This window comes from Elephas maximus, chromosome 2 (genome assembly GCF_024166365.1).
Source record: "Elephas maximus indicus isolate mEleMax1 chromosome 2, mEleMax1 primary haplotype, whole genome shotgun sequence".
NCBI lineage: Eukaryota > Metazoa > Chordata > Mammalia > Proboscidea > Elephantidae > Elephas > Elephas maximus.
This window is the reverse complement of record NC_064820.1, coordinates 153,386,652-153,412,237: the sequence shown is the minus strand read 5'-3', so window position 1 is coordinate 153,412,237 and position 25,586 is coordinate 153,386,652. Positions and strand designations below refer to the sequence as shown.

The following is a 25,586-nucleotide window of genomic DNA, read 5'->3' as shown; positions in this document are numbered from 1 at the left end:
AGGAAAGCCATGCTTCTCTGTGCTTCCGATAACCATCCAACCACCACTGAGAACAGAATATGTTCCGGTCACCACCAGGAAATATGCAGCTCCAGGGCAGAATCCACAGTGATGATGAACAGTCCTGTGGGTTCCAGGCCAAACTCACCAAGGGCCCCTTCTCCAGCCTTCATTAAGCATAAACGGTCCTCTGCAGAAACCAGAGGACAGCCTGGATGCAGGACTCCCTTCTGCCTTCAGCTTCCAGGAGGGGTATGCCCCTGAAGAGTTCCCAGGAGTACACCTCTGCTTCTTATCTGACAGCTCCTGACAGTGCCAGCAAATCTTGACCACAACTTCCCCCCTCACTGCTGGGAAACGGGCACAACCCGTCCCACCCCAACCACTCAAGTTAGGGACTCTGGTCAGTGCCCCACCAACCCTGCTATCTGAAGCCAGTGGCAAGTGAAGGCTGGCTCCTCCTCAGAAAAAAAAAAGTCTGGGCACCTCTGAATTCTATCTTGTCACTGGAACATACAGCATTTTGACTCTGGGAACTTCAAATAGCCAGCCCTCAAAGTGAGAATGGAGAGAAAATGAGGCCCAGCAAGAGAAAGGATCAAAAGAGAGGGCAAAAGTGAATAGAAAGCAAAGGAAAAGGGAAGAAAGCGGTTAACAACACAGAAAATGAGTTGGGGAAATGAAAGGAGAGGTTAGGGCATGGAGAGAGAGAAGGGAAGAACTCTGCCCCCTGCCAAGTTAAGAGGGCACACTAGAAAGGGACAGGTCTGTCCCTCCCAACAGGCCTGACAGGGTCACTTCCCAGGCTGAGTCTCCCACCAGCATGGCTCCTGAAAGACTAGCTCTGCCTGCCTCCTCCCAAAGCATCAGATGAGGCTTTGTGGGAAAGGTGAAATCTTGATGGCTTAGAAAGCAGTCCCCACAGCTCAATGCGCAGGCAATTTAACTAAATGCTCTCCTGGTCCCTGATGAACAGCAAGCCAGCCTCAGTCTGCTCCACCATTAAAGTGCGCTCTCCTGACCCTCTGAGGGAGCAGCAGCTCAGTCAGCACTGCTGGGTGGCTCTTAATGGGCAACAGTGAATTTCACGTCCCCCTGGGAACTACCTACCGCTGATGCCTACCATGGGCAGCACCCTAAGAGACCATACAACCCCAGGGCAGCTTGCCCTTCCCCCTTTCTTTCTCCATTTTCATAGGACTTTTAAAGGAATAGGCTTTATGGACAACAAAGGTTAGAAAAAGCAAATTGCTAGTTGCCAACTTCAGACTTCTGTCATTAGTAACATCCACAAAGAGCTACTCTGCATACGGACGACAAGGGCTCAAAGTAGTTTGGGGTACTGATGAGTAAAAAAATAATAATAACCCCCCCTCAAAAAAATTAAAGTAAGTTTTCCAGGAGGACGCATGCATAGGAAGAACAATAACAGCATCAGTGAAGCCAAGCCCCTGGCAAAGGGCCTAGAATTTAATACAATATAAAGGCTCACCACCACCTTTTGGGCAAACTTCGTATCAAAACACCAGTGGTTTCACACTGCACTTACTTCTTTTTAGCTCTTAAGATTCGTCTTCACCCTACTGCCTTCATGGAACCATAGAGCCACACAGGGAGTTTCGGAAGGATGGGATTTAAGGGGCCCTGTCTGAAGGTCTGTGCTATAAGGGTCACTATGAGTCGGAATCAACTTGAAGGCACTGGGTTTTTGGTTTTTTTTTTTTTTTTTGTCTGAAGGTCATCCCATACTCATAGCAACCCAAAAGGACAAAGTAGAACTGCTCCACAGAGATTCCAAGGAGTGCCTGGTAGATTCTAACTGCTGACTCTTTGGTTAGCTGCCGCAGCTCTTAACCACTATGCCACTAGGGTTTCTATGAGTCAGAATCGACTCGATGGCAATGGGTTTTGTTTTTTTTTTGTTTAGTCTGAAGGTAGTTCTGGGGCAGTTAGTTCTACTCTATTCTACTCTGCCCTATAGCGTTGCTATGAGTCGGAATCGATTCGACGGCATTGGGTTTGGTTTTCTGGGTTTTGGTCTGAAGGCCTGTCTACCTCTACAACCTTCCTACCACTATCTAATGGTGCCTGAAAAACTCACTATTAGTGAGAGTATCTTTAGGTGAAGGCTGTATTTCCCCAAGTGGGGCATAATTTGGGGAACATGCCTGTAGTTATGCCTTTTTTTAACTCACCTCTATTTGTGGCTGTTGAGAGTGGTTTTTAATCTAAGGCAATGATACAGTTTCCCTTTTTAGTAAATTTTAGAGTTTTTTAAAGTGGATCAATTTAAAGAAAAATGTTAATGAAATAATGGTACAGATGGCATACAGATAAGACAAAGATCAAGCAAATAATATACAAATCAAGCCTAAGAAACACCAGTGTTAAGCATCCAGTCCCTCATTTTGGAATTTAACTGCCCCAACAGGATTTCCTTCTATCACCACCACCAGACATTAAAGACTAATCACCATCACCACACGTTGTTGTTGTGTGCCACGGAGTGGATTCCAACTCATAGCAACCCTATAGGACAGCGTACAACTTCCCCATAGGGTTTCCTAGGCTGTAATCTTTAGGAAGCAGACTACCATGTCTTTCTCCACTGGTGAGTTGGAACCACCCAGCTTTCAGTTAGCAACCAAGCACTTAACCACTGTGCCACCAGGACTCCCCTTACATTAAAGACCACCAAAAAATAGTTCAGGAAAGTTAGCAGGGCCAGAAAAAAGCAGAAACTGGGATGAGGTTATCTCTAATATCAGATTATATCTATAGAAATTAGACTGCATTTAAAGAGGGTATTGTTAGAGAGGGAAAATAGGGGTAGAATAGGGCCTGGGGTCCCCAGGAAGCTCGTGGCATCACAAAAGCATTAAGTATTATGCTTAAAGATAAAAACTCATGAGACAGGCACTTTACTACAAATGTCACCCTCTCAACACATTTTATTCCCAGCTGACCTGACCCTACCCAAGGTCCTGATACTGAAAGCTGACAAGTGTGCTCGGCTGCTGAACAAAAAGGTTGGCTGCTCAAGTTCACCCAGAGATGCCTTGTTCTTCTGAACAAAGCCTGGTGATCCACTTCCGAAAGACCAGCCATTGAGAACCCTAAAGAGTACAGTTCTGCTCTGACACACATGGGGTCACTTTGAGTAGGAATTGGCTGGACAGCAACTGGATTAAAGTACTACATGCAGCATTAGACATTTAAAGTGGCAGTTAAATATCATTTTCCAGATCTTCCTCTCCCCAACTCTCTTTGCAGTTCAAATATTCCCCACCTCCACCTTTCTTTGAACACTGACCATGTGTAAATAGTTCTCAGTCATGATGTATATTCTGGCCCAGAATTCTTGGGATTGGCTAAGATTCTTTAGCACAAATCATCAGCGAAGTAATGATAGGCATTCCTGATAAGGCAGTATTACCCAATGAGGAAATTCATCAAGTTCTCCTTCCACCATGACTATGCTTTAACCCTTTAATTGAAAGAGTTCAGAAAAATATAAATCATCCCTTGCTTTTGGCAAAGTCATACCACAGTCTTGCTGCCCAGAGACTGGACTCAAATCGCTTGTTTGCCTTGCTTTAGATCTAAGCACTGGCCTATCCAGTTTCCTAGATCTGGCTTTGAGGCCCAAATCAGTACTAATACTTTTATAAAGTACTAATACTTATATAATACTTACATAAGGTCTCCTAAAAACTACAAAAAGTGTCATCCCAAGTTCACTTCCTTTTGAAGAACACTTTGTATATAGATGCCAAAGTGGAGGAAACGTTTTTGACTGTGAAGCTGGAGAGTCAATGCACATCCACTTCCCTCCCTCCTACGCTGCTGCTTTTTAATTGCTGACTCCATTTTACAGCCACGTCAATTAGTAGCCTTGGCCAAGCATGGGGAATATGGAGGCCTGGAACAGAGCACTCAGCTCTGCCTGAGAAGGATAGGGAAACTCTCCTGTCAGAATTGCCCACATGTAGAGAGAGCTATGCCTGGTCAACAAATGTCAGAAATCTAAGAGATAGATGTCACAGTTCCATGGAGTCCCTGAGCACATCAGCAAGTACCTGAATCTCTACTTGACTAAGCTGCAGGCCTGGCGGACTAACATAGGATAGGGGGAATTTAAACAGATGACTACTGCATTGATCATTCAATTTAGTGAGCATTATTACCCACTTCTTTCTCTAATGAATTTAATAACTAACTTCTTTTAAGGTGGAGACACCTTCCTATAATATTCTTGCTGTTGAAAGGATGCTGGGTCAAAAGCTGTCAGCCCCACTGCCTGCTCTGTCACTGATTTACTTCAGGCATTCTGAAAAGACCAAGTGCAGTTAAAAACCAATTGTCCTCAAACTGACTTATGGCAACCCCATGTGTGTCAGAGTGGAACTATGATCTATAGTGCTTTCGATGGCTGATATTTTGGAAGTAGATCACCAGACGTTTCTTCTGAGGCACCTCTCAGTGGACACAAACCTCTAATCTTTAGGTTAGCAGCCAAGCACATTAACTATTTGTACCACCCAGGGACTAAGCCCAGGTTAACCGAGGCTAAAAGAAATATGGTTTTTATCGGCTAATTTTCAGAAGTAGATGGCCAGGCTTTTCTTCCTAGTCTGTCCTATCTGGAAGCTCTGCTGAAACCTATCCACCATGGGTGACCCTGCTGGTATTTGAAATACTGGTGGCATAGTTTCCAGTATCATAGCAAAGAAATAAAGCCAGAATGTTCCTTAGAAGTGAGGATGGCATAACTTCCTGCTTATTTTGGACACGTCATCAGAAAAGATTAGTCCCTGGAAAAGGATGTCATGCTTGATAAATTAGGTCAGTGAAAATGAGGGAAACCACCAACTGAAATAAAAAGGACCATAACCGAATACTATGAGGAATTATAACAAATTTGAAAACCTAGAAGAAATGGGCAAATTTCTAGAAACACACTACCCACCTTACACAAACTGAGGTGGAAAATCTCAACAGATCCATAACAAAAGAAGAAATTGAAGAGGTCATAAAAAAAAACTCCCAAGAAAAAAAAGCCCTGGCCCAGACAGCTTCACTAGAGAATACTACCAAACATTCTGAGAAGAGCTGACACCAATTCTACTCAAACTATTCCAGAACACAGAAAAAGACGGAATACTCCTGAATTCACTCTATGAAGCCAGTATAACCCTGATACCAAAATCAGGCAAAGATACCACTAAAAAAGAAAATCATAGACCAATATCTCTCATGAATATGGATGTAAATATTTTCAACAAAATCCTAGCCAATGGAATCCAACAGCATAACAGAAAAATAATACATCATGACCAAGTGGGATTATAACAGGTATACAAGGATGGTGCAACATAGAAAATCAATCAACATAATCCACCACATAAATAAAACAAAGGAAAAGAACCACATGATCATTTCAACTGATGCAGAAAAGGCATCTGATAAAATCCAACACTCATTTCTGATAAAAACTCTCAGCAAAATAGGAACAGAAGAGAAATTCCTCAACATAATTAAGGGCATAAATACAAAATCAACAGCCAACACTGGAGAGAGGCTAAAAACATTCCCCTTGAGAACTGGAACCACACAAGGATGCCCTTTATTACCACTCTTATTCAATATTGTAATGGAAGTTCTAGCTAGAGCAGTAAGGCAAGAAAGAGAAATGAAGGGCATCCAAATCAATAAGGAAGAAGTAAAACTATCTCTATTTGCAGACAATATGATCCTATACATAAAAAATCCCAGAGATTCTACAAGAAGGCTACTGGAACTAATAGAAGGACTCAGCAAAGTGATAGGATACAAGATCAACATAAAAAAAATCAGCTGGATTGCTCTATCGTAACAATGAGAACTCCCAAAAGAAAATCAGGAAAAAAATACCATTTACAATAGCCCCCCAAAAGATAAAATACTCAGGAATAAATCTAACCCGGGACATAAAAGATTTATACAAAGAAAACTACAAAACACTATTTCAGGAAACCAAGAGACATACCACATTCATGGATAGGAACACTTAACATTGTGAAAATGTCAATACTACCCAAAGCAATCTATAGATATAATACAATCCCAATCCAAATTCCAACAACATTCTTTAACGAGATGGAAAAACTAATCACCAACTTTATATAGAAAGGAAAGAAGCCCCAGATAAGCAAAGCATTACTGAAGAAGAACAAAGTAGGAGGACTCATATTTCTTGATCTCAGAACCTACTATACAGCCACAGTAGTTAAAACAGCCTGGTACTGATACAATGACAAACACATAGAATGGAACAAAATTGTAAACCCAGAAGTAAATCAGCCATCTATGGGCAGGTGATCTTTGACAAAGTGTCGAAATCCATTAAATGGGAAAGAGATAGTCTCTTTAACAAATGGTGCTGGCAAAACTGGATATCCATTTGCAGAAGAATGAAGCAGGACCCTTACTTCACACCATACACAAAACCTAACTCAGAGTAAAACCTAAAACTATAAAGCTCATAGGAGAAAAAACAGTGGCACACCTAGGGGCCCTAATTTATGGCATAAATAGACTATTAAGCATCACTAAAAATGTACAAAGAGTATATAGTAAACTAGACAACTGGGGCCTCCTAAAAATTAAATACATACGCATATCAAAAGACTTCACCAAAAGACTAAAAAGAGAACTCACAGATTGGGAAAATTTTTTGGCAAAGACATATCCAACAAAGGGCTAATCTCTAAGATTTATAGAAAACTTCAACACCTCAACAATAAAAAGACAAACAATCCAATTAAAAAATGGGCAAAAGACATGAATAGACACTTCACCAAAGAAGACAGTCAGGTGGCTAGAAAACACATGAAGAGATGCTCGTGATCACTAGCCATTACAGAGATGCAAATCAAAACTACAATGGGATACCATTTCACCCCAGTAATAATAGCACTGATCCAAAACACAGAAAACAACAAATGCTAGTATGATTGTGGGGAGACTGAAACTCTCATACACTGATAGGAATGCAAAATGGCACAAACACTGTGCAAAATGGTATGGAGCTTCCTTAAAAAGCCAGAAATAAGACATACCGTATGATCCAGCAATCCCACTCCTACGAATATATCCTAGAGAAATAAGAACTGTGACATGAACAGACATATGGACATCCATGTTAACTGCAGCATTATTCACAATAGCAAAAAGATGGAAACAACCTAAGTGCCCATCCACAGATGAATGGATAAATGAAATATGGTATATACACACAATGGAATACTACGCAACAATAAAGTATAATGATGAACCTGCAAAACATCTCAAAACATGGATGAATCTGGACGGCATTATGCTGAGTGAAATAAGTCAATCACAAAAGGGCAAATACTGTATGAGACCACTATTATACAAAATCATGAAAAGGTTTACACAAAGAAAGAAACAATTTTTGATGGTTACGAGAGAGGGGAGGGAAGAATACTAACTAGAAAATAGATAAGTGGTAACCTTGGTGAATGGTAACACAGTACCCAATATTGGGGAAGTTAGCACAACTTGACCAGGGCAAGGGCATGGAAGCTTCATAGGTACATCCAAACTCCCTAAGAAACTGAATTACTGGGCTGAGGGCTGGGGGCCATGGTCTTAGCGGACATCTAGCTCAACTGGCATAAGATAGTTTATAAAGAAAATGTTCTACATCCTACTTCGGTGAGTAGGGTTTGGAGTCCTAAAAGCTTGTGAGTAGCCATCTAAGATCCTCCACTGGTCCCACTCCGTCTGGAGCAAGGGAGAATGAAGAAAACCAAAGACACGAAGGAAAGATTAGTCTAGAAAACTAATGGACCACAAGTACTACAGCTTCTACCAGACTGAGTCCAGCACAACTAGATGGTGCCCAGTTACCACCACCAACTGCTCTGACAGGGATCACAATATATGGATCCCAGACAGAGCTGGAGAAAAATGTAGAACAAAATTTAAACTCACCAAAAAAAGACCAGACTTAATGGTCTGACAGAGACTGAAGAAACCCTGAGAGTATGGCCCCGGGACATCCTTTTAACTCAGTACTGAAGTCACTCTTGAGGTTCACCCTTCAGCCAAAGATCAGACAGGCCCATAAAACAATCAATAATACATTTAGCTCAACCATGTATATGAGACTAAATGGGCATACCACCCCAGGCACAAGGATAAGAAGTCCCAAGAGTACAGGAAAGTTGGATGAATGGAAATGAGGAACTCAAGGTCAAGGTGGGGAGAGTGCTGACAGTCACAGGGTTGGCAACTAATATCACAAAACAATGTGTGTATTAATTGTTCAATGAGAAACTAATTGCTCTGTAAACCTTCAACTAAAACACACACAAAGCTAGAAATAGAAATACCATATGATTCAGCAATTCCACTCCTAGGTACATAACCCAAAGAAGTAAGAGCTGTGACACTAACAGACATATACACACCCATGTTCACTGAAGCATTATTCATAATAGTAAAAAAACGGAAACAATATAAGTGCTCATCGGTGGTTGAATGGATAAACAAACTGTGGTACATACATCTAATGGAATATTATGCAACGTTAAAGAATAAGATGAATCTGCATAACAGCTCACAACATGGATGAACCTGGAGGGCATTATGCTGAGTGAAATAAGTCATTCACAAAAGGACAAATATTGCATGAGACCACTATTATAAAAAGTGAAGAAAAGGTTTATACACAGAAAGAAACATTTTTTGATGGTTACCAGGGATGGTAGGGGGAGGGAGAGAAAATCAGTAACTAGACAGTAGACAAGTATTAACTCTGGTAAACACAAAACACAAGGGGGACGTCAGCACAACATGACCAAGACAAAGGAAGACACAGAGAGATATGTAAGAGTAATAGAAAATGAGGGAAACCCTCAATGTGCTGAACTGACACATCAGTCTCAACAATGGGCTCAAATATATTAAAGACCATGAAGATGGCACTGCATTGGACAATATAAGATCACCAATAGTTGCAGCCGACTTGATGGCATGGCAACTAACAACACCAGGGGAAATAAAGGGTGGTGAGCAATCTGAGCTGATTTACATATGAAACACAAACGTACACTTAGCTTTAGGCCTCTATATCTTGAGTACAGGCTGACTGGTAACCAAGCCCATATACTCCAGGAAAAAAGAGCAAAAATGCCTTAAGAGTTTGAATTGGTCTTTTACTTTAAAATTTAGAATGTTTACCGCCTTCATTTTACTTTGTCTCAAAATATACCATTCAGTCTACTTTGGAGGACCTCAAATATATAAGCCTCTCATTAACTCTCCTTGGTACCTCTGTGAAGGGGTACTATTATCCATTTTCAAGGTTGAGGAACATTTCCATGTGAAGAGGAGGGGCTTGCTCAGGGCCTTGGATATCGCAGGCACAGGGATCAGAATGACTCCAAGCCAGTGTCCTGCCAACAACCCAGCCCTGCTCCGAGTTCTCCTCATAGGGGAGGGCATTCTGTTGAAGTGCAGCCCCAGTTTTTATCTTAGTTTGTGTTTAGGGAAACACACTAACATTTTTTTCCTGACAAGGAAGTGGAGGTGGCAGGGGTGAATGAAAGGATTATAGAAAATTTCTGAAAACTCTTGGCCTACTTATCTACCCTGATAGCACATACTGTACTTATTGTGTTTAGAAGGGAGGGAGAGCAGACTGTTCAAACACTGTGAGAGGTTTAAAAAAAAATAGTTAACAAACTTAAAATGTGGCCAAGAAATCTAATATCCAGTGATTCTTGATACTAAGGGGCTCCTGCAAAGACCCTTAAAAACTGCTATAGTAACAAGCCCTACCACTGAACAGGAACAAGGCCATGGGGGCAGGCGGGGGGGGGGGTGTGTGTGTGAAGGACATGCACGCTGCTCTGGCCTTTTACACACGTTGCTCACGTCACTTATCTTGGGTCTTTTAGAGAGAATGACTTAGTTGATCTGACTAGGAAGTTGGCCTTCCTCAGGTCCCACACTCTGGACTGGCCCTCCCTCTAGTGCTGTGCTGGTTTCTCCCTTCATGCACAAACCAGCTTCTGCCGCCTTCTGAAGTTCTTGGCAATTCCCTAAACTACCTTTTACTGTCCAGAACTTCTGGAGGTCCAGTTCTGTTTTTTGGAGTCAGTGAAACAAATACAAAACAAATTGGTGAGAAGGTTCAGCATTTCACTTCCTCCCAGAAAACAGAAAATTCCAAGTTCCCATGTAAAATGGGCGGGTGTGCTTTTTTTTTTTTTGTCACAGCATCAGTGAACTTCATGGCTGGGAAAATTTTTGAAAATCACTAAATCATTCCTCTTCATATAATCAAAATATCTTCTTCAGGTTTCTCAGGAAATTAACACGAAACGGCCAATAAACACTTAAGCAGCCTTACATTAAGAAGCCCACAAGCTAAGGGGAACAGGTAGGAAAGGAGAACTCTGGACTGGATTAACAAAGAACATGGGGCCCCTTTTTGAAATGCTTACCCAATGATACATAGTCATGTTTTAGGCCACGATTCTCCTTTAATAACTTCCCCTCCTCCCCCCATTAAATCTCCTACCAATCACTGGAGATTTGGGTTTCACCCTGCGGATATGAGGTGTTTTTGTAAAATACTCTTGAAACTCTTGAAGGGAATGTGCAGTGGTCATTACAATCTCTGTGCATACTGGGGGGGGGGGCAAATCCTCAGCTGGTCATTAAATATAGTCAAAGGAGATTACAAGAAAACGGGTGGCCTTTGTGTGTTTTTCTCTCGCGGTTTTTTTGTTGTTTGTTTTTGTTTTTAATCTGCTAACAATCTCAAGGGTGTACAGCACCTAGTTGCCTAAGCCTCCAGCCCTGTCTGTTATAAATATTTCATAAACAGGCTTCCCGGAATCCCATCAGACCAGAGTTCCGAGCGTCCTCACCTCTCTAGAGACTGTCATACCAGTCTCAGTTTATGTCTACCCCAGTGTTCCCCCCACCCCGATCCAGCTGATGCTTCGATGGCTTCCCACAGCACTGTTTTTACTAACCGGTCCTAGCCTAATTTTCCAAACTTTTTTTTTCCAGTTAGTCACCGAATCATTTCTCCTCTACCTCTAGAGCAAGGTCTCCTTTTCCGGGGGTCCCCTCTTCCCTTCACTCTACTCTTCTAACCCCATGGCTACAAAGAGATTAGTCCCATTCCTCAGGACCCCGCTCAGATTTCACCTCTCTTCAGATCCCCAATCCACCGCTCTCAACAGCAGTCGAGATTCCTTCCCCCTCCACAGCACCTTCAATGGAAGCCCGGGGCCACTGAGCGCCCGGCTTTGCTTTTCCCACTTGCAGTCCACCTCCACCCGCTGCTCCCACCCACGGGCTCCACGCCGGCCTCACGCCCCCAGCAGGACCCTGCACAGACCATGTAGTAGGCAGCGCTTCCGAAATCGGAAACCCAAGGTGAAGAATTCCAGAAGCCTCCCGCAGACGTCCCCAGAGACCGGGTGTGGCGAGCCCGACTCGGAGCCCGCCGACTCGCTCCGAGCCAGACTCGCAGAAACGTGCAGCCCGGCAGGCGCTTCAACCACAGCCGAGAGGCCGGGCGGGTGGCGCGAGACCGCCTTCAGCCTCCGCCAGCGGCGCAGCGACGAAGTCCGAGGAACAGCCGTGGGGCGCCCGGGTGGGTATCCAACCGGGGCGGCAGCCGCTTCGTCGGCTCCCGGCCCCTCCCCCATTGGGCCCCGGTGCCCGCTGTCGCGGCGCCTAGAGGGGAGTTCCGGGGTGCCCACAGCCCAGGATGGCCCCCGTCCGCGCCTCGCCCCCTCCCTGATCCCAGCTGGACCGGCCCGGGCCCGCCGCGCCTCACCTCTCCTCTCCACGAATGAGCTGGACTGGACACTGGTTCGGTCGGGACTGGACTGCACGGGGCCGCTCGGGACACGCAGCATCTGTCTCCAAGCGAACGAGTAGCAACCGCGCGCCTGACGTCACGGCCGCCCCGAGCGCCGCGCAAGCTCGGAGTCACCTGATCACCCTGGCAACACGCGCAGGGCGGGCCGAGGGGCGGGGTCACAGCACGGGCCCCGCCCCCAGCCTCTTGGCCCAGAGGCGCAGCCGCTGCGGCTCCCTGCCTGTCCGCGCCGCCTCGGCGGGAGGTCGGACTCTGGCCGCCCTGCGCTGGCTTCTGAGCTGGGACCGTATCTGAGACTCCAGCAGATATCCCCTCTAGTTAGATCATCAGCTCTACAATCAATACCGCCTAACCGCTAGCGCTGGAGTCCGAGAGTTAGAACCTGTGTCCCTGCGCTACTCTGCCCAGTGCGTGGCACACGGGGTTCGCTGTGGGCTGCTGCCTCCTGGTGTCTTCTCAGCCTAGACCCAACTAGATTCTGGGGTGTCAGTTTGCTCCCCGAGCTGTACCTGAGAGGACTGGGGCTGAAGCTGATGACTGGACTGCTCTCTGGAAACTTTTCCCCCATAAACCTCAAAGCAAGTGTTGTAGAGAAAAACTTGAATGCTGTTTCAAGTTAAAACGAAGGTTTATTAGGGGTTTAAAACAATTGAAAATGTAGCCAGGGAGTCCGGGGCAGTTTCGTTATAAAAGAATTCTTATGGGGTATAAAAGGAACCGAACTGTACCAAACTAGTTGCCATGGAGTCCACTGTGACTCATAGCGACCCTATAGGACAGACTAGAACTGCTTCATAAGGTTTCCAAGGAGCAGCCGAAGGATCTGAACTGTCAACCTTTTGGTTAGCAGCCGAGCTCTTAAACACTGTGCCATCAGGGCTCATGGGTAGGGCAATTACAGGAAAATCAATTAATATAATAATCACACTCTGATTAGTTAATTAGTTAGTGATTACAGATAGTTTCACAGGATGCTTAGATCATGGTCACAAGATGCCTACATGTATTTTCTTTGTCTGTCTTGCAAAAATATCTTGTTGGCAGCAGCACCCAGACAGCACTCTTCCTATATGTGTTTTGAGGGCTGCAGATGGTCACTTCTTCTGAAGGATTCTACAGGGAAAATATTAAATGACACAGAAACCAACAAAAGATGGAAGGAATACAGAGTCACCATAACAAAAAGAATTGGTTGATGTTCAGGAGGTAGCATATGATTAAGACTAGATGGTATTGAAGAAAGAAGTCCAAACTTTACTGCAGTCATTACTGAAAAACAAGGCTCCAGGAATTGACAGATCACCAACCGAGATGTTTCAACAAACAGATGAAGCACTGGAAGCACTCACTCATCTATGCAAAGAAATTTGGAAGACAGCTACGTGGCCAACCAGCTGGAAGAGATCCATATTTATACCCATTCCGTGCAACTGGACACAGAAATTTTTGAACAATATTATTAATATCACACACAAGTAAAATTTTGCTGAAGATCATTCTAGAGAGGTTGCAGCAGTACATTGACAGGAAACTGCCAGAAATTCAAGCCAGATTCAGAAGAGGACATGTAACGAGGGATATCATTGCTGATGTCAGATGGATCCTGGCTGAAAGCAGAGAATATCAGAAAGATACTTACCTGTGTTTTATTGACTATGCAAAGGCATTCAACTGTGTGAATCATAACAAATTATGGATAACACGTTGCAAAGGATGGAAATTCCAGAACACTTAATTGTGCTCATGTGGAACCTGTACATAGACCAAGAGGCAGTTGTTTGAACAAAACAAGGGGATACTGCGTGGTTTAAAGTCAGGAAAGGTGTGTGTCAGGGTTGTATCCTTTCACCATACTTATTCAATCTGTATGCTGAGCAAATAATCCAAGACACTAGACTCTGTGAAGAAGAACGGGGCATCAGTATTAGAGGGAGACTCATTAACAGCCTGTGTTATGCAGATGACACAGCCTTGCTTGCTGAAAGTAAAGACAACTTGAAGTACTTACTGATGAAGATCAAAGGCTACAGCCTTCAGTATGAATTACACTTCAACATAAGGGCCTTACACTTCAACATGAGGGTCTTATTCTTTTTCACTGACCCTCTACTTTACCAAGCATGATGTCCTTCTTCAGGGACTGACCCTTTGACAACGTGTCCAAAGTATGTAAGATGTAGCCTTGCCATCCTTGCTTCTAAGGAGAATTCTGGCTGTACTTCTTCAAGACAGATTTGTTCGTTCTTTTGGCAGACCATGGTGTATATTCAGTATTCTTCACCAACACCACAATTCAAAGGCGTCAGTTCTTCTTTGGTCTTCTTTATTCATCGTCCAGCTTTCACATGCATAGAAGGTGATTGAAAACACCATGACTTGGGTCAGATGCACCTTACTCTTCAAGGTGACATCTTTGCTTTCCAACACTTTAAAGAGGTCTTTTGCAGCAGATTTGCCCGATGAAATACGTTGTTTGATTTCTTGACTGCTGCTTCCATGGGTGTTGATTGTGAATCCAAGTACCACCTGTAATGTTTAACCATCCAGCCTGTAATGTTTATTATTTACTTAATAGTTTTATTTAAGTGACATTTTTTAACTTTTATACATTTACTTTTCAAAGGAGCTAACATATATATGGAAAAAAAAGACATCGGTGAAAGGTAGAGAAGAATCATGGCTCCAGACAGAAAGAGGGTCCTCTGCCTAAGTCCCCGGGGGCAGAGACTAGAGGGCAGGAAGATGGTGGGAACAGGGCAGGGGTAGCCAGACCTGGGGTGTTTGATAGATCTGAGAAGAGGAACTTCGGGTGGAGGGGGAATTTGGGCCAGAATAAGGTTTGGGGGACCCAGTGGTTTGGGGAGGGGTTGCTGCAAGGGAAGGCAAGGTGAAGAAAGGCCCAGGAAGGGTGCTAACAGCATCAAGGGAAGGGAAGCTGAGGGACTGCAAAGGCAATGGCCGAGGGGAAGGGGGAGTGGGTGGGGAGAACCCAGCACAGGCCAACGTCTCCTCAGGACCAGGCAGTGGGCAGTGTCCTTTGGAGGTTGGCAGGGGAGAACAACTGCCAGTCAGTCACTGAGGAAGGAAGGTCATCCATGCATACCCTAAAACCATCTCTGGACCATGAGGGGAAAAGAGCTACCCTTTGCAAAGCACTGATGCAGAGGGAAGAGCAGAAACAGGCACACCCGTAACTACACTTAGATAGTGCTCCTCGAGACTATAGAGCCTTTTGGGCTGGGAGGTTTTCCAGGCCTTTTTCTTTTTTTTGTGGAGCGGGGGGAGAGGTAAGCACATGCTCCTGGGCACCAATCTGGGCAGGACAAGGTGCGAATGGGGTGGAAGGCAGGGCTAACTGCCTTGGAAGGGAGGGAAACTTAGCATGGCAGCACATCCGGGGGCTGTGCTGGGGGAGAAAAAATGATAGAACACGTTTTCAGTAAGGTCCCTGGCCATTCCCCTTTTACTGAGTTGGTAGGGCAAGGGTGTAACCATCAAAAGAAAAACAGAACATTTCCCACCCCACCTCCACTGCTGAGGAAGGAACACTATCACGTGGGTAAAAACTCAGAGAATGTTGCTGGCATCATCCAAGAACTAGAAATGTGGCCAGTTAGAATGTCTCACATGGCTCTTTTCCAGGATTTTGAACTCATATCCCAGGACTGAGCAGTAGACCAGGTGTAGAAGTTGCTGGAGTTTCACCACATTTCTTCACAACAGCAGTAGGTTTCTATTCCTGGAGATAAAGAAAAATGTCCATGTAGAAGACCCTGGCGATGTATATATCCAGCCACAGAAGCTGCAGGGATTGTCAACACTGTTAATTCAGGTGAACCATCCAAGAACTGTGGAGGCAGCCTGGTGCAGTAGCTGGGAACCTGGGCTCTGAGATTTATCCATTGTGTGAATTGGAGCAAGTTACCTACTGTGATGGTTTAGGTTGTGTATCAACTTGACTGGGCCATGATTCTCAGTGGTTTGGCAGTTGTGTAATGATGTAGTTTGGCAATTATATAATGATATTGTTTGGCAGTTATGTAATGATACAGTCATCCTCCATGATGTGAGCAGCCAATCAGTTGTAAGGAGAGTTTCCTCATGTGTGTGGCCTGCATCAAATATATATATGGACGTTCTGGCAAAGCTCATCGCTTGCTCTGAATCCTGCATCCAGATTGTCATCATCTGATGTCCGGTTTTTGGGACTTGAGCCAGCCACCTGCGTCTTACCTGCTGATATTGGATTCATTGACTTCTGCAGCCCATAAGCCAGTGGCCTGCTGTCTGACCTGCCAATCTTGGGTTCATGAGACCCTGTGGCTACCTGAGTCAGGAGAAGCCTCCAGCCTGACACCTGATCCACAGACTTGGGACTTGCCAGCCTCTACAGCTGTGTGAGCCATTTTCTTGAGATAAATCTCTCTCTCTGTGTCTATACATATATGTATATCCCTGGTGGCGTAGTGGTTAAGTGCTACAGCTGCTAACCAAAGGGTCAGCAGTTCGAATCTGCCAGGCAGTCCTTGGAAACTCTATGGGGCAGTTCTACTCTGTCCTGTAGGGCCGCTATGAGTTGGAATCGACTCCACAGCACTGGGTTTTTTGTTTGTTTGTTTATATGTGTGTATATATATATATGCTTCACTGGTTTTGCTTCTCTAGAGAACTCAGCCTAAGACACCTATCTTCTTTGAGAATCAGTTTTCTTATCTGCAAAATGGAGATAATATCAATTGCATAAGACTAGTCCTTCGGTGGTACAAACAGTTAATATCACTGGCTGCTAACCAGAAGGTGAATACCTAGGTAATCAAGAAACATTCTTTCACCCAATTGTTGAGTGAACAAATGGGATCCAATGAAGATACAATGGTTATAAAAATGGTCCTTAAAATATGAATCTGGATTCCCTTTCTTTACCCTGAAATTAGCCTAATGTTTATTCTAGATAGAGGGATAAGATGTGCACCTAGGGCAAGGGCTCAGTAAATAGTTGCTGAATATGTTTTGATCAAAGATTCTATAGAAGAATCATAATCATAAGGGGGAAAATACAGAAGAGAATTTCAAATTCTCATGGAATCCAGACTTTCTAGAGCCATTGACGCTGGATGAACCCCTGAAACTATTACCCTGAGATAATCTTTAAACCCTAAACCAAAATTATCCCCTGAAATCTTCTTTAAACTAAACAATAATTTAGCTTAATTAGTAATAAGAATGTCTGCCTTGTGCATTGCGTTGTTTTTTCTTTTTTTAAATTTCATCAAGGTAAAATACAACAAAAGTTTGCCATTTTAACCATTTTGAAGTATACAATTTAGTGACATTAATTACTTTCACCATGCTGTGCTATCATCACCACTATCCATTTCAAAAAGTTTTATATCACCCCAAACAGAAACTCAGTACCCCTTAAGCAATAACTTTCATTCCCTTTTCCTCCTAGCCTCTGTTAACTACTAATAAACTTTTGTGTCAATACATTTACTTACTTTAGATATTCCATGTGAAATTATACAATATTTGTCCTTTTGTGTCTGACTTATTTCACTCAATAGTGTTTTCAAGGTTCATCCATGTCATAGCATGTATCAGAATTTTCTCTTTACGGTTGAATAATATTCCATTGCATATCTGCACCACATTTTGTTTACCCATTCATCTGTTAATAGACATTTGGCTTGCTCCACCTTTTGGCTACCGTGAATAGTTACAATGAACGCTGGTATACACAGATCTGTTTGAGTTCCTGCTTACAAGTCTCCTGGGTATATACCTAGGAGTGAAATTGCTGGCTCACATGATAATTTAAATTTGAGGAACCACCAAATGGTTTTCTAAAGTGGCTGCACCATTTTACATTTCTGGACATCTGTCTTTTAATCTCCGGAAAGCACCACCAAGGAACAGTGTGGGTTCAATGCCCCTGGGCTTAGTGTGTTTCAGGAGTCTTGTGTCTGGATGGAGTAGGAACAACAGCCAGTGAGGATGAAGATGGCCTCATCACCTGGTGATGTGCTGGGATGACCCAGGGGGCAGGGGAAGAGTGGAGTCTGTGACCTCAGCGGGTGTCAAGAATATGTTTTAGGTGCAGTATTGGCTGTGTCTTCCTCACCATGGAACATACACTGGAAGGAGCTCTGGAGAGCAGGATCTGGATGTAATTCTGTCTCTACCTGGTGGGTCACATAGCTCTGGGGGATTCTGTTCTCTCATCTATAAAATGGGAACACCAGACTATAGCTCTCTCAGGTCCATTCAAGCTCCCAGAGTCTAGGCCCCCATGGCTCTGTTACTGCTGACCAGCTTTTGCTGCCTAGAAGCTTCCAGGCTTTTGGGAGAGACAAGACTCATTTGTGAAGCAAGAGAACAGTATAAGATGGTGGATAATCAACTGTGATTGGTCGACATTCAACCATTTCAGGAGGTAGCATATGATCACGAACCAATGGTATTAAAAGAAGTCCAAGCTGCAGTGAAGGCATTGGTGAAAAACAAGGCTCCAGGAATTGATGGAATACCAATTGAAATGTTTCAACAAATGAATGCAGTGCTGGAAACACTCACTCATATATGCCAAGAAATTTGGAAGACAGCTACCTGGCCAACCAGCTGGAAGAGATCCATATCTGTGCTCATTCCAAAGAAAGGTGATCCAACAGAATATGGAAATTATTGAATAATATCATTAATATTATGCACAAGTAAAGTTTTGCTGAAGACAACCCAAAGACATTGGCAGGGAACTGCCACAGATTCAGGCCAGACTGAGAAAAGAACATAGGATGAAGGACATCATTGCTGATGTCAGATGGATCTTGACTGTAAGCAGAGACTACCAGAAAGATGTTTTCCTCTGTTTTATTGACTCTGCAAAGGCATTTGACTGTGCAGATCATAACAAATTATGGATAATATTGGAGAGAATGGGAATTCCAGAATAGTTAATTGTGTCATGAGGAACCTAAACATAGGCCAAGAGGCAGTCAAGAACAGAGCAAGGGGATACTGCATGGTTTAAAATCAGGAAAGGTGTGTGTGAGTGTTGTATACTTTCACCATACTTATTCAGTCTGTATGCTGGACTATACGAAGTAGAACGAGGTATCAGGACTGGGGGAAGACTCATTAACAACCTGCAACATGCAGATGACACAACCTTACTTGCTGAAAGTGAAGAGGGCTTGAAGCACTTACTGATGAAGATCAAAGACTACAGCCTTCAGCATGAATTACACTTCAATATAAACATAAATCCTCACAACTGGACCAATAAGCAACATCATGAGAAACGGAGAAAAGATTAAAGTTGTCAAGGATTACGTTTTACGGACTTGGATCCACAATCAACACTCATGGATGCAGCAGTCAAGAAATCAAACGACGCATTGCACTGGGCAAATCTTCTGCAAAGTGTTAAAAAGCAAAGATGTCACTTTGAGGACTAAGGTGCTCCTGACCCAAGCCATGGTATTTTCAATCGCGTCATATGATGCGAAAGCTGGACAAAGAATAAGGAAGACTGAAGAATTGATGCCTTTGAATTACGGTGTTGGCAAAGAATATTGAATATACCATGGACTGCCAGAAGAACTAACGAATTTGCCTTGGAAGAAATATAGCCAGAATGCTCCTTAGAAGCAAGTATGATGAGACATCCTCTCACATACTTGTCCAACTATGTTACCAGAAGGGACCAGTCCCTGGAGAAGGACATTATGCTTGGTAAAGCAGAGTTTGAGTCAGAGAAAAAGAGGAAGACCCTCGATGAGATGAATTGACACAGCAGCTGCAACAATGGGCTCAAACATAGCAATGATTGTGAGGATGGTGCAGGACCAGGCAGTGTTTCGTTCTGTTGTATACAAGGTCGCTGTGAGTCAGAACCGACTCGATAGCACCTAACACCAACAATAACAATCAACTGTAAGGTTGGATGAGACAGACTAGAAGGAGATGTAACCACTTTTCAAAAACAACTTTCAAAAACCTTTAAAGTATTTATGGTAATCTCTGAGTGGTAGGAGAATAGGTGACATTTATTTGTCACACATTTTTGTATTTCCTTTAATCATTATAATAACATGTAATACCTCAATAATCAGAAAACAATTTTTGTTTTTAATCTAAGGAAAAAGGCTTCAACAAAATCAAGGTTTACTGACATAAAGATGTTTGCCTAGCACCATGGTTGTCAAGCTCTAATGGGCATTGGAATCACCTGGAGATCCTATTGAAACACCCCCAGAGTTTCTGATTCTGTAGGTCTGGGGCTGGTATTGAGAATTTGCATCTCTAACAAATTCTCAGGTAGTGCTGATGCTGCTGGTCTGAGGACCACACTTTAAGAACTACGGACTGAGAATTTCATAATCTCTATCTGATAGTTTTATTTTCTGATGTTCTTGGAGTCTTTTGTTGTTGTTGTTTCGTTTTCTGACTTGCTATTCCTTTTCCTTGGAAAGACATTTCAATTACAGTTCCCCAGGCAAACTCCTATGTATCCTTCACAACCCATATCAGGTATTACACCTTCTCTAGGGAGGCATTCCTGGCCTCCCAGAACTCTAATCATGGGAGTTATTATGCCCTTTTCTATCCTATTTCTCTACCTGTATATATTTTGAATGTTGCTGTTCTTAAATTGCACAGTAATTTGTTTCTCTACCTCATCTATTATTCTTATTTTCTTTTTCATTGTTGAGAATATATACAGCAGAACATACATGAATTCAACAGTTCCTACATGTTCAATTCAGTGACATTGATTACATTCTTTGAGTTGTGTCACCAAGCATTGTGCTCCTTTAAAGAGCTATCTAAAAAACCAAACCAACATAACGGCCACATGAACCAGGCTCCATCAGCCTGAGACCAGAAGAACTAGATGGTGCCTGGTTACTACAAATGACCGCCCTGACAGAGAAGGCAACAGAGCCCCTGACAGAGTGGAAGAAAAGTGTAGAAGAGAACTCAAATTCACATAAGAAGACCAGGCTTAATGGTCTGACTGAGACTGGAGGAACCCCCGAAGCCATGGTTCCCGGATGTTCTGTTAACGCAGAGCTAAAAGCATTCATTCTTGAAGCCCACTCTTCAGACGAGACGGCAGAATCTTCTGGTAGGTACATGGAGTCTACAGCCCAAGTGACAAGGTCGAATCTGGTTCCATCACTTATTGGCCGTGTGATTTGAGCAATAATAAACCTCTCTGTGCATTAGTTTCCTCATCTGAAAATAAGGATAAGGTTGGTGTCTGCCTTATAAAGATGTTTTGAGGATTAACTGAGATAATGTATATAAAACCTATGCATGGTGCCTCACACATGGTAAATGCTCCAAATCTTTAGCTTTTATTAGTAGTTTTAGTTTTGTTAAGGGCTGAGCAGAAGTGGAGAGATTCAGTGAAAACTCTAGGGGACCACTGAAGGTCCTGGAAGTGGGAATGGGAACAGGATGCAGTGTTTTGTGGAAAATCACTTGGCAGCAGTATTCAGGATGGGTCAGAAGAGAGAGCGGGGCTCGTGGCCAAGGTGCAGCCCAAGGGTGAAGAAGGCTAATCAGGGACTAGAAACAGCCTCTTCTGAAAACAAGAAATCCTGCCCCACTAGCTTGTATGTGTGTAGAAGCTGAAGCCTGGCATGCAGAGGCTCTCAGTAGTCCTATTAAGTGAACATCACTAAATGCTGCATTGAGTCGAACCTCTTTTTTGGAGCTCCTTCACTCAAAGGCAAATGCTAGCAGCATTACCCTGAGTTAAGTACAGAGAGCTTTAAAGCACTGGACAAGTCCACCAAGACCTGAGATCCCCCACTCTGGCTTCTGGCTTGTTTCATCTCCCCCAGGGAAGCAGACAAATGAACACATGTTAACAGAAAGCCAGTGAATGTGACCAGCACATGCACAAATACTCGGAAAGAATGACTGGATTCTTCTTTTGTGTGGGGGTGTATTAAGGAAATGAAACAACAACAAAAAATTGTGTTTCCCCTACTGTTTCCTAGCTCACTGCTCTGCCTGATTCCAATGGAATTTAAGCTGCAAATTCCATTAGAGAATTCCAAGAGAAAGAGGCAAATTCATCAGTTTGCTTCTTTCTATAGTTCAAAGCTTTAGTTTTCACTTGAGCAATGGTTCTCACAGTTATGTGTCTCTTTTTCTGACCTAGGTTTTCAAATTCTGACTTGCTAGTTAGGACTCTCTCTAGTGCAAGAGACTGAAGTGCTACTCAAATTGGTTTAAGAAAGCAAGGGAAAGAGAATTCATTGGCTCATGAAAACAAAAATCCAAGGATGAATCTGAGCTTCAGGCATAGCTGGATCCAAGCACTCAAACACTGTCACCAGGAATCTCATCTTTCACTCCATCTCTTAGCTCTCTTTCCTCTGCGTGGCTTCATTCTCAGGCAGTATCTCTGAGAGTGTCAAAATTACATTCCCACAGTGAAAAGTACCGGCAGACAAGCAGCTTTCTCATTCTCACAAGTACTAAGAAAGCTCCAGAATGGAATCTTGGTGTTCAGATTGGCATGGGTAACTTATTTTTCTCTGAATGTGTGACTGTGGCCAGGGGATGTGACACCCTGGCTAGTCCTATGCTCTCTTCTGGAGCTGGGAATGAGGTCTGCTTCCCACAAACTCCACATTTAAAAGTGTGGACAGAATGGCTTCCCAAGGAAAATCAAGATTCAGTTACCAGAACTAGGAGAAATGGATACTGGGCAAACAAAATCACAGCTGACCCCTACAGGTCATCGATACGGAAACCACAAGCTTATGAAAGGCGCCTGCATGTAATGTAATATTCCCCCAGGCTTTCTTGGCATCAACTCACCTTCCTTTGAATTTCCAGGAAAGTTGCATCCAGTGGGGAGCAAGCTCCACGCACTCAGAGGCTGAGCTGTGTTGAGATCACGGCACAGCGCCTGCCATTGGCTAAGAGCACTCTCCTCTCTGGAAGTATTACTTCTGAGGAAAGTCCTTCAGGGTGCACTTAAGGCTTTCAATGTATTTGTACAGCACCTTGAGTTCTCAAGAAGCATCACATAACTGCATACATTTTTAATTGTGACTTCTTGAAGCACCGATTCCTGAAGTCACCTGGCATTCTGATAGTGATCTTAGAAACCCAGCCCTGGAGAACATATTTTTCTCCCAGGCTGTGACTCAACTGAGTATGGCAATGAAGTCCCCATCAGCTCTGAAGAATCTTTCTGCTTTTTGATATTTTAAAGGATTAAAAAAATCAACACATGTAAATTAGAAATAAATAACTAGCTCGTAAGCCCATTTGCACTGATATTTATAAAATGGGCAAATAATAATTTTAAAAATCACGTAGGAAGAATAATAACTCAAGGAAACTTTAAATCCACATATTCGTTCAATATATTTACTGAGTGCCTACTCTGTGCCAGGAACTGCACTAGGCTCTGGAGATATTCTTATATTCTTGTCACTGTTAGTTGCTGCCCAGTCTCTGACCTTATGTATAACAGGAAGAAACGTTGTCTGGTCCTGTGCCATCTTCATGGTCATTAGTATGTTTGAGTCTATTGCTGTGGCCATTGTGTCAATCCATCTCACTGAGGGTTTCCCTTGTTTTCACTGACCCTCTACTTTACCAAATATGATGCCCATTTCTAGCGATTGGTCTTTCCTGATGATGGGTCCATAGTAAGGAAGCTGAAGTCTTGCTACCCTCGCTTCTAAGGAGCATTCTGGTTGTGCTTCTCTTGTGATTTGTTCGTTCTTCTAGCTTTGTTGTTACTGGTTGATATCAAGTCAGCTCCGACTCATAGTGACCTTATGTATAACCGAATAAAATGTTGCATTAAGCAAAACAGATTAAAAAAAAAAAAAGAGTCCTTGCCTATATGAAGCTTACATTCTAGTAGGTGTATCCATTTGTATACCATCTCCAAGGCTCCTCTATGTCATTGACAAGAAATAGTCATTTACACCAGTAAATATATATGGCAAATCCTCAGTGAGTATTTCCTCTATTCTAAGCCTTTTGCCAGTGCTCTGCAGACATCTCATTATTCTTCCCACCCCCCACCCCCAGGGATTAAAAACAGATCTCAGAGAGATGCAGACACCTGTTCAAGGAAACACAGAAAGATGTGCAGCCAAGACTGGAACTCATCTCTCCATATCTGTCTTTTAACTTGTCTCTTTTCCTTGTGTGTGGATAGGAGTGTGATAGGGAGTGGTGAGTACTGTGGCAAAACTGGGGAACATACTCTATGCGAAGGGAGCAACTATTATTCAGTTCCGATCACAGGAAACTGTGGCCCGGTATAGTCAGGTTTTCGGATTTTTCAAGAGAAGTCAGCAAACAGGATTTTGATGTAAAAATTCTCAATTTTCAAAAACATGGTGAAAGTCAAACAAACTGGACGGGGCATAATTCAGGCCATGGGTCTGCCCCTGTTAGAGGTTACACTGTGTCCAGGAGGGCCTCTGGGAAAGTAGGATTCCAGACAGCAACCCCCAAAACAAAAATGTGAATAGAAAGCTGCAAATACAGTTGTGGTCCTTACACGAAGCGTTTTTCAGGTTGATTATAAAAGGCTAAGGTAGAAAAATGGGGCCCTTGTTTACCAAAAAGCAAATTCCTTAATGAAAGGTAACTGAGAGAGGGCATCTGGAGCATCCCAACCCCCCATCAGGGAGGAGGTTGGCACAGAACCATCTCATGTTGGGCTGACAGGCCACGCTTAACTGAAAAGGAAAATTTAACTTCAGGGAGGGCTTCGTGTTACATCTGAGGCCCTAATAATGATTATTATCCTGTCAGTGCATAAGACGTGGTTCAAAATAATTCTCCTCCTAAAAGTCACATTCTACCCGCTTCCTGGCCCTTCCTTGCCTCCTCCGCCCCGTGGCCTCCCACGCTCTGCAAGGCTTTTCTCTTCTCTACCCCATTTGCCAAGAGGTGGCAGCTACAGGACATAGGGAAGTCTCATCACCAGGGTGGTCTGTATCTGGAATGGAGTTGGCCCCCTGGTGGTGGCAACTCTTCCTCCAGGTCTGGCCTTTGCAGAGGGGAGGGAGCACAGACTAGCTTTCAAGTTTAGAAAACATTTGCACAACCCACAGTCTGAAACTCTTCAAGACAATAGTCTTGCAGCGTGTCAAGGAATTCCCATCCTGCAGGAGCTTAACAAAATCAGAAAACCGCTGTTTACTATGAGAATTGTTTCAGAAAGGGAAGTGATATCCGGCACGTGAAAAATCCCATTTCTATCCATTCTCAAGATAGTAACTTTGCAGCCATATGCCATGCATATTTCATCACAGCAAAACCCTACTGTTAGTGCACTGGGGGTAGATTCGCTGCTGCCGCTGCCGCCGCCGCCGCCACCGCCGCCGCCGCCGCCGCCGCCGCCGCCGCCGCTGCCGCTGCCACCTCTTTCTGCTGTTAGGATAAGGCTGAGGCATGTGGTACTGCTGTCAGATTCTTAGAAGATCAGGCGGGGACCCTACAACTTCGTTTGCACCATGAGCCTCTAAACTCCAGCTCCTCTGGGCCTTGAGAGCTTTCTCTTTGGGAAAGGACGTAGATACCTTCTGAAAGGGATGGCCCAAAGGAAATTTGTACTTCCCGCACCCCCTTGCTTGGAAGGTCATTGAAGATTAAGAGATGAAGTGAATTTTCCCAC

General features: G+C 43.6%; 1 protein-coding gene across 1 annotated transcript in view; it reads right to left on the bottom strand.

Annotated features, from left to right (window-relative positions):
• The window catches only part of CYSTM1 (cysteine rich transmembrane module containing 1), an 82,826-nt gene extending 70,824 nt beyond the window's left edge, over positions 1–12,002 (bottom strand). The window contains exon 1 of the mRNA XM_049873803.1: positions 11,870–12,002. The gene's annotated coding sequence lies outside the window, so the exon portion shown is untranslated. The remainder of the gene's footprint in view (positions 1–11,869) is intronic.
• Positions 12,003–25,586: the final 13,584 nt, after the last annotated feature.